The 12,972-nt window shown below is 32.0% G+C and overlaps 1 protein-coding gene across 4 annotated transcripts in view; it reads right to left on the bottom strand.

Moving 5' to 3' along the window:
* LOC130900445 (TGF-beta-activated kinase 1 and MAP3K7-binding protein 2) overlaps positions 1 to 12,972 on the bottom strand; it is a 55,896-nt gene that overhangs the window by 26,504 nt on the left and 16,420 nt on the right. The gene's annotated exons all lie outside the window — the stretch shown is intronic.

The raw sequence follows: 12,972 nt of genomic DNA, 5'->3' as shown, positions 1-12,972 counted from the left end.
TAACTAAGAAACGTTCATAAGGTTTCTTACCTAAAACCTCATTGAATATTTCTTTAGAGTACGAGTAGAATAGCAATAGAATGCACCCTTGTCTTACTCCTATCATTATTTCAACCTAGTTCTGCAGACTCGCATTTAGGTCGTGCGAGGGTGCTTTAGTTTTCGTCGAGAAAAATATGAATGCACATCGATAGATCCAAGAAATTTTGCAATATCATCTAATTATTTACCTCATGACACTACAAAATCCAATTTTCTACAAGAGAAAGCTTGTACTAGTTCCACCAGACTTGAATTATCTCTTACATTCAAGAGACTCGAAATGACACCAATAAACTCGTGGGTGATATAATTTGAAGAAATTTATAGCGTTCTTCTCAAATTCTGGTAGCTCTTCGATATAGCACGGAATGAAATATCTCAGGAGGATATAGATCACATTATTAAGAGTATACCTAGAAACCGTAGAGCCTCAACGTATTATCAAATTATAGAATAAAAACTAGGATTTCCTCATCAGATTGAAATGGAATTTTAGGTGTTTTGCAATGCTTCCAAAATCTTACTTTGTAGAAGGTTTGTGATTTTTTTTTAATAGATTTCATCAGTTTCCGTATTAATATAATGGATTGTTGGAACACTTGTCACACAAGAGGGTTCTCAAAGCACTACTGTACGTCTTTACCTTTAGTTTTATTGTCTGTAGTAATGCTTAGATTATTTTCATTTCTTTAAATCGGGTAAAATTGTTTCATATGGTAGTACTGAGAAATGTCAAGTTATTGAAATATTATTATAGAATTTTGAAGGTTGCATCGATTTCCAAACCAAAACCATGAAAAGACCGAAATTGACGATACTGACAGGAATACTGTTTTAAAATTAGTGAGTACATTTTTGCTTTATTGAAAATTTATTGGTACACGAAATTTATGCGGTAGATTATGGAATTTAGTTATTTTAAAAATGATCGATGTGCATTTTTATTAGAAATATTTTATTAGGAGAGTTAACAAGTGTTGAATAAGAAATTATGAGTGTTTCCCATTACCACAAACAAATATGACTCATACATTTGGTTTGCTTTCATAAAATACATTAGAAATGTCCGTAATTAAATAAACGTGAATGCTATCTACGAGGTCAATGCTCATAAGTTCCGATAGCATCGGAAAAATATTACAGAATATTCGTTGATCCACACTTCCATTTTTTGTGCATTTAACTGTAGAAAATTATATAGTTCTAAACAAATGTAGCGTTGTTTATTTATATTGTACGAGGTGTTTACTTGAGAGACCTTTACAAATCGATTATTGGACCACTACACTTTAATAACTAATCTAAAAGGCCCTTTAATCTAAAGTAATCTTTAGTTAAAGTGCCAGTTAGGGTGGGATAATGAAACCTGCCGTAAAAGATATAAATTTACTTAGCCACACCATTAATAGAAATCGCTTCAAGATTACCGAAAACATCCCAAAACACACAAACGAAATTAACAATTTTAAAAATAATACAGATCTTTTAAAAAATGACCGAGGAGAATATTTTTATTGGGCAATGATTTAACTAATAAGGGGGCATCCATTAATTACGTCAGCTCAGAATAGTGGGGGTTCAATGGAAGCTTACTAAATCTCATTAATCTCATAAATATTAAAAAAAAAATATTTTGAAAATTCATTATGCCAGCCAAAATAAATATCATCACTATTAATATCATTCAGTTTGAGAGAGATATAGAAAATAATAAATCTATTGATTATAGATGTTGTATAACGTGTGGCATTTATCTCGCTTTGTGTGTAAAGCTGCAGAAGCGTCATGCTAAAGAGCTGCTGTGCGTTGTGGATGAAAGTTTTGAATGGATAGACGAAAACGTAGACTGTCTTCTAGCAATACCAGAAATCCCCGATTAAATATGTCCAATTATTTGAATCGAAAAAGTACACGAGTCTCCAGGGATTGAGCAAGAATTTTAAAAAATTTCTGTTTTTACTTTCAATTTCATTTATTTCAAATAAATTAACTATAGTATACCTGAACGGTTCATTGAATCTCGCTAAATCTCACCTAAGTGGGGGGGGGGGGAGTCTAAACTGATGGAAAAATTGCTCACGTAATTAATGGATACCCCCTAACATAAATACACTTGGGACAGAAATGAATTTAAATTGTGGATGACATTTTTAAATACTGTCCAAAGTACTTTCTCCAGTTATTCACCATACATGGTGTTCGCGATGAACATATATTCCGTTGATTTTATGCCTTTTACCGAAAAAATTTCGTACTCAACGTAAATTACTGCTTTCTCATGTCAATTCGTTTCTCCGATAAACTGTCACAATTTTATTTCTTAATATTCGTTCAAGAAAATCCGTTTTGTGTCTAATTAAAAGGAGTGTAGAAGTATTATTAGTGATGGAGAGTAATAGTGATGAAAGTTTAAACAGCACACCACAAGATGTTGTTGAATCGGCAACTGCAGCGACTATGAATCTTCTCTCTGAAAAATCCAGGAAACAGGAAGGAATATAATTCTTTTATACAGTGGTGTATTAAAAAAGGCAAAAAACAGCTTCACAGAAAGAGTGTTACTAGCTTACTTTTTAAACTAAATTCAAAATGTGGAAGTTTTCAACACTTTGGTCGACTTATTCAAAACTGAAAGGCACCCTAATGGTAAATAACGACATAGACATCAGTAAATACTCGAAACTCATTGCATATTTGAAAAATAAACATTTGCCTGTGAAGAAAGTAATAAGTTTCTGTTGCGAGCTCCAGACGATCATTATCTCATATATAAAGTATGACAGCAAAAAATTGCAATGCAAGATATTATTTGTAACATCTTTCAGGTTGCTTCAATATTGGGAATCGCAGGAGCTCTGCGGAGGGTAGAATTATAAAAATGAAGTGTAACGATATTAATATTACCGAAAATGTTTTAATTATCACAGTATCTGTTACAAAAACTTATGTTGAACATCGATTTACTGTTATTAGTAAACTTGGTAAACATTTATAAAAAATATAAAAACCAACAACCCACAAATGTCAAAAAAGATCATTTCTTTTTGTAGTATAGAAATGGAAAATGCAAAACCCAAGCTGTAGGTATCTAATTCAAAAAACTACACTGGGCACACATTTCGACGTTCTTCGGCATCTCTATTAGTGGATTCCGGTGGTGATAAAATTATAAACCGAAGCACGGTGGGTTGTAATCCAACACGGTTGCGGACGATTTTATAGACGACTCAATAAAAAACAAAATGGATTCCACAGTGAAAATTTTAACTGGAACAAACTAGTTCGACTCCAAGTAACATTGTAAATGTTCACGATCCTACGATCCTAAGTATTAATACAACTATAGTGTAATGTAATAGTGTAATTTCTTCTTCACTTTAAATTAATAATGCTCACAGTTGCACTTTTTATATTACTATTACAAAATAAAACTTGATAAAAGTTTTGCAAATTTTTTCAAGTCCACGGACGTAGAAAAAATTTTGTGATGAGAGATGACGAGAAATGAATCTCGTGAGTAAATGAACTTTTTTTCATTCGTAGGAAACCGTTCTATTCGTGAAAAAAGTATCACTTTACACATTTGTAGCATAAATAACTATTTTTTAGTTTTATTGGGCAAATTTTACAATTGATCATTAAGATCAAATTATTCTTTTTCAACGATTTATCTAGATCCATGCGTTCATGCGTTCTTGGCAACATATAGTAGAGTGTGTTCGTAAAAGTTTGTATGGACGTGTCAGTGACAAGTATCAAAAAGCTTTACAAAAAGTTTCAACTTGCTGCTTCAATCCAATTTATTATAGTAGAGCTCAAACGACCACTCAGTCAAGTTGTTTCGAAAAATGTCACAAATTAAATTTCGCGCTGTTATAAAATTTTTTACTAAAGGATTCACACCAAAACAAACCAAAAACAGGATGGATGCTGTTTACAATGATTAAAAATTGGTCAAGTTGTTTCGCTGGGAATGAGAATCGTTAGAAGATGATCCACGTGCGGGAGGTTCTGTGACAATGACTACTCCAGAAAACATTATAGTGTACTAAGGATTCTACATGATCATTTAAAGATAACCAAAGTAAGTGCAAGGTGGTTGCCTCGAATTCTCAGCGCAGTGCAAATGCAACGTCGACTAGAATGTTGTGAGCGATTTTTAGACCTTTGTCGCGAGGATCAAGAAAGTAACGGGTGATGAAACTATTGTCTTTCACTATGATCCGACATCCAATAGAGAGTGGCATCGGCAAGGAGAGCCCGTGCGATAAAAGCAAAGGTCACGAAAAGCACCAAAAAAGTGATGGTTACAATATTTTGGAAGTGCGAGGATATCCTTTTGATTGACTTTAAGCAATCAACTACCGTGAATGCGGCATATTACTCTGGCTTTCTAAGGAAGTCAGCATCAAAAATTGTTATCGAAAAAAGGCGCGACAAAATCAGCTAAGATGTGTGGTTGCTCTAGTATACACTCCTTCGTTTTCCAAAGCTAGTGTACACGAATGTGGTTTCAAAGAGATTGAACACCCCTAATCTGCTCCCGTCCAGCTATTTTTTGGTCGAAAAGAGGCAAAAGAATTAACAGCGCAGATGGTACACTGGTGGTGTACACACAGTTTGACTCTCCAGATACATCATATTTTTATAGTGGCGTAGAAGTTTTACACGTTCTGAAAATATATTGGAAAATAATCAGTTTTTTTATTTATGTTGGGCTAAAAACTTTTCTAATCAAATTTTTGACATTAAACTTGAAATTTTGTATACTTTTTTACCTTTGACGACAATATATGATTCAATAGGTGAAATATTTAATAATATCGCATAAATTAATTAACTTTTTATCCGATTGGGAATGTTCTATGTTTTGTTTTTGTCATTCCGTAATAGTATTTTTAATTGAAATATGTAACTGAATTTTACACATTTCATTACAGTGCTCTTCATGTTTTGGAATGAACCGGTAATTTGGAGAATAAGGGAGAAGCTCAACTAATTCGAAGCCGATTATGAGACTGCGTGCTTTATCCTGATGCTAGAAAACACCTTTGCGCAACTTGCATTTTCTTTTAACGCATCACGTAATTTTGGAAATAAAATAAATTGGCAGACTAATCACTTGAAATTGTGGCCCTTTTGCAGGAAATCTACTGAAATCACGCATTAAGCATTCCAAAATATAATTAGCATTACCTTCAATGGTAAATCTTGAATTTCGAGCCTGGATATTTCCACTCCATACTTTGAATTTTGATAGCATCATAATGAAATATTCTTCTTGTAGCCAAAAAAATTTATTGAGTTGAATGGAAAGAAATGTACAAGGTTTAATACTTTAGCTTTGAGATATGGAAACACTGATGTGAATATGTCAAATCTGTCATTGCCATCTCAAAGTTTCACATCTTGAGCCACCGTTTTTCACGGGTTTTCCGAATTCGTGGTCGTAATTTGCTACAGGATGAATTTCGTAGAGGTCGTTCAACATCGGCCCTTATGTCGATGCTGTGCGTATTATGAATATTACAAGATCGTCACTTGACACACCCGTGAGATTGAGGTATACTTAGGCATTAGTTCCACTTACATGTATTCAATATTGGGTGGGCATTTGGCTGTCAGAAAGATTTGTTCGCGTTGGGTACCGTGTACAGAAATGCTAAAAATGAACCCGAAACTGAACAACAATCCATTAGAGCAATGTTAAACGGTACATTTTATATGGTACACCAGCATTTGTTTACCAAAAGTATTCTAAAAAATCAGGGAAACCATTCGCAGAAGACGAATCATTCTTTACGACGACAATGCGAGGTCTCACAAATCAGTTGAAACAAAACGTTTTTAAATAGTCAAAACATCGAATTAATGGATCACCGCCTTATTTGGCACCCAATGATTTCTTTTTATTCCCGCAGATCAATAATAAATTGGGACGTCAATGTTTTCTACATCTGAAAAAGCGGTTGATACATTAAAATCACATGTTGTGGAGGTCTCTGAATCAGAATGGAAAAAATGCTTCTACAATAAAGCCATATCCAATTAAAAATATTTATCGTAAAACTTAACAGCCCTCGTACTATTATATTAAAGAAGTATTATGTTATAGACCTTTATTTTCTTAAGGTAAGTATACTTGACATATGCTTCAAATATAACATGCAGGTGAAAACCTTTCGAATAAACTATAAAAATAATTGTTTTTAAAGACAGAACCGATTTGTGTGTCCTAAATAGGGGCATCAAATAAATCATCATAACCCAAAATACCTGAGAAAGTATGTATGAATATAAATGTAAAAGTCTCCTATTTTTTGATATGTGTTTTTCATGTTACTAGAAAATATCTATTTCAAGAATATGAGTTGATTGGACTCTACATGAAGGATATGTTATCTGCCATGTTAACTATGAAAAGTCTTTCTTTAAATACTTCTCTTCTAAGTTTGTCCGATCATCCGGCATCCAAAGATAAAAAATAAAAGTACGAATAATATTGAAAATATTTTAGATGTTGTGAATGTTATTTATATGGCTGGATTCGTAGTAAAATATCTTACAAAACTTTTACATTGTCGTCAGTGCACTGAAAGCTTGTTTCTGATGAAATTAGCTTTCGAATTTATCAATTAGATAATTTTCCTGATTAAAATCACATAAAGGATCTAATAAGACTTATCTCTTAGAAAGATATAGATTTTACATTCCATTTTATTGCAAAGCAAATCAAAAGACAGTAATATAATAACTTTTTTAAGAGACAAAGAAATTTGCAAAGTTTATTAATTATATCTATAGATAGACATAAAATAGATGTATTAAATTATCAATATTTTTTTTGCGAGAAATCTGTTACCCTTGTTGCGGTTTTATATTTTACCAGTACGAATCTGCTTTCGATAAGAGGGAGCCACTGATACCCCTTACCACACTTCAGGTTTCACTTGTACGCGCCTATGAACTTAAGTACTTATACGTGTTTTCTACCTTTTCGATTTCCATGTCAAAATGTCAAAATAAGACACATTTGAGATGAACGTGAAAAAGCAAGGCTATTGCAATTTTGTTGTTCTTTGGGGAAGCTAATTTTAGAGAACAATAATTTTCATAAATTATTTTTTTTTAAAGAATGGTGTTCGGTTTGGTATAACTGTCGATATTGGAGTTGGACAATCCCTATTACGTAATTAAAGAAAGAAGACAGTAATCGAAATGTGAATGTTTGGTATGCCGAGCTAGGAATCATTAGCACGCTTACAAATTCTAAAATTAGAGATGAGCTTAATGTTGAATTTAGCCCGGAATATGTATATTTGTAGCGCCACTGAATGATGTTTTGCTTATAGTCACCTGTTTTACATGAATTCTTTCTCTTCTTGTTTTGTGCCTCTATGTATTTAATGATAATCAAAAATAGTCTATGTTAAGTGTTCCAACTGGGCGGTTACCGTTATGGGTGATTCCATTATAACTGTGATATTCAATGTCCTGTATTGTTTTTTTGTACTAGTCATTAATTAATAATCAATTAATAAAAATTTTGTGTTAATTGAATAATTCTTAAGATATTTAAACATTATTTTTATACAATATAACTTGCCACTTAAAGAAAACTTATACTACATCACTTGAATGTCAGTACCGTGTCATGTCCATTCCTAGAATTTACCGATAAATTATTAATTTTTTTTGTCGTAACAAATGATTTAAACTAATTACCTTATAAATTCTAATGTTTATGATCAAACTGAGGAAAATTGATGCACTTGTTGTTTAATATCTTAAGTTACCATGTCAGTACCGTGGATAAATGAGTCAGTACCGTGGAACTCAAAATCCGACATTTGTGTCTTGCTCGTGATACTTTGAAGTTGTAGTAAATTCCTCTTAGAGTTTTATTTTTACAGTAAAATAGATGAATAATATGCATAAAAAAGTTAGAAAAGTTAAATTTTAAAATCTTGAAATTTTGAATACAAAAAATCACAGTTAGAACGGAATCACCCTTATACGAACGACTCAGTTTTGCTTCACAACCGCTAGATACCGTAAAGCGTTTCCAGAACGGTCCTTTCGATACTTTGTTGATAGAAAGTACTATTACAAGAGCCGAGCAAATCCGAAGACTGCGCAGAAAATATCTATGAGCGCTTCCGATTACTATTCCAAGTACGGTCCCAACTAGAAGGTTAGAACAAACCTTTTTTGTATGGCGAAGAGTATAACAAATAGTTTATCAAAAACATATTCCGAATGATAGTGAAACATTGCAAAACAGAATAACTAACGCAGTTCGATCAATCACCAAAGAAAACATACAGGAAGCTTTTGAACAATTCCAAAAACGTATTGAAAAAGGCGCAGATATAGGATGGGGATTAGTGAAGCATAAAATTCAATCTAATTTGTTTAACTTACTCATGTCATGTGTCATGCCAGTAGTAGCAAGGCAACTGTAAATTTTTTATTATAAAAAATTGTAAGCGAGAATTTTTTATCCTTTACAACGTTTCACCTTGTATTTTATGTGTCAAATGCCAATGCCTAATATTAAGTCTCAAATATATGTATTTGTGAAAAAAATATTCATGTCCACGTGGAAAGTCCTTATTTTAATTCATTATTGTAACTAGAGTGAAATTTTGTAATTAACATAGAATATTAGGAAGAAATAGATTTATTTTAAGTAAGTTTTGAGATACTTAACTACCTAAAAATTCGAATCAAAATTGTGTCACACTGTTGTAGATTCATTCACAAATAAACAACAAAGGAATGTGAAGAAAAACATGTAAAAACAAAACAAAGAAAAATTTCTAGGTTAAACCAAAAATATTTAATGAATACTCATACTTTAATTATTATGTAACAATTACTGTTACTTCAAGATTGAAAAATATTAACTGAATTGAATTAACAAGTGAGCTTGACTGTTTGCCAATGTCCGATATTATTATAAAACATGAAATTGGTTTTATTGAAATTAAATTTGTTTATAATTATGAAGTAGAATGCATACGATATTTGATAATGCATCTTAAATATTTCTAACATACAGCAACTACTGTGACTAAAACACGCCCCTGCAACTAACGAAACTAAGTTCACAGGTATCAAAACGGGACGTTTACAAATCAGGTGTTTTCGATCCCACCGGTTTCTAAAAATAAATGATCATCATCCCACGCATTGGCGAACTGTTATTTTAGATTCGACAAGGCCATTAAATATTGCATTCGTGTAATTATTGTATTTGGAAGAATTCAGTGCGGATAAAATTGCATTATTAAGAAAAAGTCCATAATTTCGTTTTATATACGAAATCCGAAAATATTTCATAAACTAGGTTACTTTTGTTAGATAAAAATAAATTGAGAGTTTGAAAAATGTATTTAATTTGCGTCAAATTGTTTGCGATTCTAAAATTGTCAGTTACTTTTGATGATAATACTACTAAATCGAGCTTGAATAATAATATTTCATCCATTCATTCATTAAAAAGAGGTTTACATAAATTTTTAAAGTTGGCATATATTACCATTAGAGTTGTGAGTAGTTTTGTCTAGAAAATGTATTCAATTTGAATTATACAATGTGGAAAAGATAAAAGTTATAAACTCATTTTCTATAATCCTCATCTACACAGTATGCAATTTTACAAGTTATATGGGGTATTTAAAAAATATGAACATTTTCATTCGTAATGAAATAAACACTCTGTAAATAAGTATTGAATAAATGATTATTTTGCATGGTATAGTTTTTCCAATTCCAATTGTAGAAGACAGTTATGCAAGGAACAATCAATATTTCATAAATACGCACGGCACCCATTCCAAATTAGGAAATGAAAAATAATTTTTACTCCCCGTATAAAATTCGGTAAACATAAATGGATTTCTATTGGCAGAAGTTGTCGGAAGGCGTATGTACACAATTACACAATTTCTCCGAAATGTTTCTGCCAGAAAGTTTGCGATAAGTATTGGCGTGGCTTAGTGAGATAATAAGAATTGCTGAATTAAATAGAGTGAATAAATTTATCGAGTAATCACGAAAGGGGTTGCTGTGGATCATTCACAGAACCGAAAAACATGTAAAGAAAAACTGAAATCAGTTGACAAATCTACTCAAGATTTTTTACGAAGGATAATTTATAAATAATATAAGGAGAACAGGGTTGCGACATTAGAAGTAATACAGAATACAATTATACTAGTTTAGAAACATTACGTCAATTCAACCAAATGATGACTTTAGTTCAGACGGTTCTGACTACCATTTTTATTTATAAAGATACTTTGGAATTGGAAATTTTTTTTTCTTTTGTTTTATTTACAAAGAAAAAAAACGAATGGGGTACAAAAAGGGCTCAGTTCGCGTCTAGTACCCTATTTAAACCAAACTCCCTTACAGGCAGGTTCATTTTACTCGTCTATTTACGTTTTATAATTTAATATTCAGTTGTAGCAAGTTAATGAGGTAGAATAATAATATTTTTCTAAGTTCTAAGTAGGACTACAATTAAGTGTATCTGTCTAAATAACGGCGTATATTGCCGTCCAATTTATAATGATTTAAAAGTATTTATAAAAATAATAAATTTATAAAATGAGGTATCTACGCCTATGGTAGATCAAACAAAATTGTCGGTAATGGTTTTTATAATCTGCAATTGATATTGGAAGAACTATAATTCATCAAATACTGCCTAGTCTTCAAGCTAATCATAACAGAGCAACTAAATACAGGGTGATCTCAAAAGTAAACTAATGCACTCCCTATACCAAAATTCATTACTTTCTGAAATATTTTCATTTTTAGTGATATTTTGTTGATATTAATAAATATTCAATACAAGGGTTGTCTGAAAAATTTCCAAGGCAACAAAGAAACAAAACATTCTTTTTCATAATCATTTTTAACAAGTGTGAAAAGGTGCGTTGCCCTGATGAAAAAGCAGTCGCTTTTTCGAAATTTATCTCTTTATTAAGCAATGATGGGTAATAATTTTTTGTTATTGTTTTACATTTTTAAGATAGTCGATGAACACAATCCCATAATTACCACAAAAAGCAGTCGTCTTCACTTTTCCTTTTTGCGTAGGCATATTGCCTTTCATAAAAATATATTTAATGATAGTTCGATACGCATTTTTTCTATTTTCAGACAAATTTTCATAATCCGATTGTAAAACTGAAACTGAGCGTCGAAAATGGCTGTGTGAATTTCTCAACGCAAGCGCAAATCTATTTAATATATCGATAAGTCCTGCTGATATCGTCAAGTGCAGATCGGAAATGTCTCAAACGAAGCTTTTACTTTATAGACATTAATCATAATAATATAAAATTAGAATACCAGGGCTGATTCCAGTGCTCCGTCTCTAATCCATTTATAAACCGAAACAATTATTTATCATTACGTCTCATTATAACTTATCATCGGAACTAGTGACGGTAAAAAAAGGACATTTTACACAAACGACGAAAATTCAAGTTACCTAAACACTAATTCCTTCAATCACAGCTATCTAAATATTTGGTCACTCAGATAACCTATCCCTAGAAAAATTCGTTGGTTTGTTTAGGATTTGGATGAAGGCATTATTAATGTGATAGGAGGGATACATCAGGTTTGGCCCTGGAAAAGTTACTCTGCAAGGGTGCAGCTGTGGTGGGTTTAGCATTGTAGAGCGATGTGAAAAGCACAAGAAAAAAAAAGGAAGAAAAAGAAAGAAAAAGAAAGAAAGGCCCGATAGTTATTTGCAGAATACAAGTAGGCGGGTAACCCGGTTCACCAGGTTACAGAAAAACCGCAGAAAACCTGCAACTCCGACGATCACACCTATCCTAAAAATTTGATACCAAATGGATCAACCATCTCCGAGATTAGAGGTCCGTCCAAATCAAAATTTACGCCTATAATTTTTTAGAAATTTGATCCCTTTTATTTTTATTGCCAAACTGAAATATTTCAACTCCGATGGTGCAATTCAATTGTCATTGAAATCCCAATAGTACAAGTGTGCGGGATAACAAGTGATTGACACTGTGTGCGCAAATTGAAAGTCATACAGTATCTCGTTCGAGACTTATTAAAAATGCTAAAACATCGATGGAAAAAAGGGTTCTTCACACTTAAGGATTTTTCGGAAACAAAAATGATGTGAATGTTCGGTAACGAATCACATTCATTGTTGTTCGGATCGTACTCATAAGATATGATCCTTTCTACCCTTATAGATCAGTGGGTGAATGCAATCGGCTGACGGGTTGTTAAGTTGTTAATTTGTCTATTGTTTTTTGAACTTTAAAAATTATTTAATCCCCTGAACTGACTGTTTACTGAACTGATTCTCATAAGCAGTGTAATTGATAGGTTTCTGATGTGTACGGTTACTATACATTTCGTATTTCAGCATAAAAATAGCTATTAGTATTAAACTTTAGTGCCAAATCCGTTTGAGTGGTCAATAACAATTATTGAACAACTAGTATCTATTATACAACTAAATAAATATCACGGAAGAATTAACGTTAGAAAGTAATAAAAATCAAAAGTTCTTGTATATCATATTTCGTCATGTACGAATAATTTTATGTGGAGCACTATATTTTTCGATAACGTATTGTCACGAACAAGTTCGCGAAATGGGCCCTTAGGCCCACCCTGTTCAGCTAAAATGGAATTTCATAATTCAGCGAATTCGCGCGGCGCCTTTCACTCTTTTTTTTTAAATGGCGGACACGTCTTTGATGTTTTCTTTTAGAACTTTTTATTATAGCAGGCAGTTTATTAATAGTAATTCTTTTAAATAATTTCTAGGAAAGTTTATTTATTTATTTGTTGTTTTTTGCACCAAATCTAGAGAATTCTTTTGGAATAGGTATGTAAGTACATAATGTAGCGCAGTTAGTTTAG

This window comes from Diorhabda carinulata, chromosome X (genome assembly GCF_026250575.1).
Source record: "Diorhabda carinulata isolate Delta chromosome X, icDioCari1.1, whole genome shotgun sequence".
In the NCBI taxonomy this organism is placed as follows: Eukaryota; Metazoa; Arthropoda; class Insecta; order Coleoptera; family Chrysomelidae; genus Diorhabda; species Diorhabda carinulata.
Note: the sequence above shows the minus strand (reverse complement) of the source record. Positions and strands in the feature narration are given on the sequence as shown.